Below are 2,744 nucleotides of genomic sequence, written 5' to 3' on the forward strand. Positions count from 1 at the left end.
TGGAGAAGGACCTCATACTCAGTAAAGTGGAAGATCAGAGAAAAAGGAAGCACCTAAGAAATGGATTGACACAGTGGCTGCAGCAATGAGTTCAAGCATAACAATTGTGAGGGTGGTGCAGGACTAGGCAGTGTTTCATTCTGTTGTACATAGGGTTGCTATAGGTCAGAACTGACTCAATGGTACCTAACAACAACAAAAACAATGTTGAATAAAAATGATAAAAGTGTGCTTCCCTGACTTCCTGATCTCACAGAGAAATTATTTAATATTTCATATTTAAGAATGTGTTTTGGTGTAGGTTATTTGAGATTCTTTTCCAGATTATTAAGCCATGTGCTGTTGTATGTGTATGTGTTTTTTGCTTTTTTTTTGTTTGTGAGTAGATTGTTTAATTTTGTCAACTACTTTTCTTCATAAGACAACTTATGCGATTTAGCTCTTTTAATGTTTTAAAAAGGCCACTTCAATTCCTTGATTTTTTAATATTGAACCAAATTTTCCTTCTTGCTGTTGTTATCGTTAAGTGCCGTCCATTGGTTCCAACTCATAGTGACCCTATGTACAACAAAAGGAAAAACTGCCCAATCCTGACCCATTCTCACAATTGTTGTTATGCTTAAGGCCATTGTTGCAGCCACTGTGTCTTTCCATCTCCTTGAGGGTCTTCTTCTTTTTCACTGCATGTTTAATTTACCAAGCATGATGCCCTTCTCCAGGGACTAATGCCTCCTAACAACCTCCCCAAGGTATATGAGATGCAATTTCGCCATCCTTGCTTCTAAGGAGCATTCTGGTTGTACTTCTTCCAAGACAGATTTGTTTGTTCTTTTGGCAGTCCGTGGTATACTAAGTATTCTTCTCCAACACCACAATTCAAAGGCATCAGTTCTTTTGTTTTCCTTATTCATTCTCCAGCTTTCACATGCATATGAGGTAATTGAAAACACCATGGCTTGGGTCAGGCCCACCTTAATCTCCGAAGTGATATCTTTACTTTTAATACTTTAAGACGATCTTTTGCAGTAGATTTGCCCAATGCAACGCATCTTTTGATTTCTTGACTGCTGCTCTCAGGGGTGTTGATTGTGGATCCAAGTAAAATGAAATCCTTGACAACTTCAACTTTTTCCCCATTTATCATGATATTGCTTATTGGCCCATTTGTTAGGATTTTTGTTTTCTTTATGTTGAGGTGTAATCCATACTTCAGGCTGTGGTCTTTGATCTTCATCAGTAAGTGCTTCAAGTCCACTTCACTTTCAGTAAGCAAGGTTGTGTCATCTGTGTAATACAGGTTATTAGTGAGTGTCCTCCAATCCTGATGCCCATTCATCTTCACGTAGTCCAGCTTCTTAGATTATTTGCTCAACACACAGACTGAATCTATATGTTGAAAGGATGTAACCTTAAGGCACACCTTTCCTGACTTTAAACCACACAGGATCCCCTTGTTCTGTTGGAACAACTGCCTCTTGATCTATGTACAGGTCCTTCACAAGCACCATTAAGAGTTTTGGCATTTCCATTCTTCAGTTTTATCCATAATTTGTTATGATCTACACAGTTGAATGCTTTTGCATAGTCAATAAAACACAGGTAAACATCTTTCTGGTATTCTCTGCTTTCAGCCGGGATCCATCTGACATCAGCAATGATATCCCTTGTTCCATGGCTTCTTCTGAATCTGGCTTGAATTCTGGTAACTTGCTGCAGAGATACTGCTGTAGCTACTTTTGAATGATCTTCAGCAAAATTTTACTTGCATGTGACTAATGATATTTTTTCAATTATTTCCCCATTCAACTGGATCACCTTTCTTGAGAATGGGCATAAATATGGATCTCTTCCAGTTGGTTGACCAGGTAATTACCTTCCAAATTTCTTGGCATAGACGAGTGAGCACTTCCAGTGCTGCATCCTTTGTCGAAACATCTCATTTGGTATTCAGTCAATTCCTGGGGTCCTGCTTTTTGCTAATACCTTTAGTTCAGCTTGGACTTCTTCTTTCAGTACCATTGTATCCTGCTCATATGCTATCTCCAGAAATGGTTGAATGTTAACAAATTATTTTTGGCATAGTGACTCTGAGTATTCCTTCTATCTTCTTATAATATTCCTGAAATTTTTAATATTTTTCCCCATAGAATACTTCAATAGTGCAACTCAAGACTTGACTTTTTAATTCAGTTCTTTCAGCTGGAATAATGCCGATTGTCTTCTTCCCTTTTGGGTTTCCATCTCCAGGTTGTTTCACAAGTCAATTATAATATTTTACTTTGTCTTCTTGAGCCACCCTTTGAATCCTTCTGTCCAGCTCTTTTAATTAATCACTATTCCTTTCACTTTAGCTACTCTATGTTCAAGAGCAAGTTTCAGGGTCCCTTCTGACACCTGTTTTGGTCTTTTCTTTCATTCTTGTCTTTCTAATGACCTTTTGCTTTCTCCATGTATGATGTCCTTGATGTCATTCCACAACTCATCTGATTTTTGGTCATTAGTGTTCAACACATCAAATCTATTCTATATTCAGATGCGATATACTCAAGAAAGTGCTTCGGCTCTTGTGACTTGTTCCAATTTTCTTCAGTTTCAACTTAAATTTGCATAGGAGCAATCGAAGGTCTGGTCTGCAGTCAGCCCATGGCCTTGTTCAGACTGATGATATTGAGAAGCTGCCTCCTCGAAGTGGAGTTGACCTTATTGATGTGGATGGAGTCAAGCTTTCAAGAGTTTCATTTGCT

Source organism: Loxodonta africana, chromosome 22, assembly GCF_030014295.1.
Source record: "Loxodonta africana isolate mLoxAfr1 chromosome 22, mLoxAfr1.hap2, whole genome shotgun sequence".
In the NCBI taxonomy this organism is placed as follows: domain Eukaryota; kingdom Metazoa; phylum Chordata; class Mammalia; order Proboscidea; family Elephantidae; genus Loxodonta; species Loxodonta africana.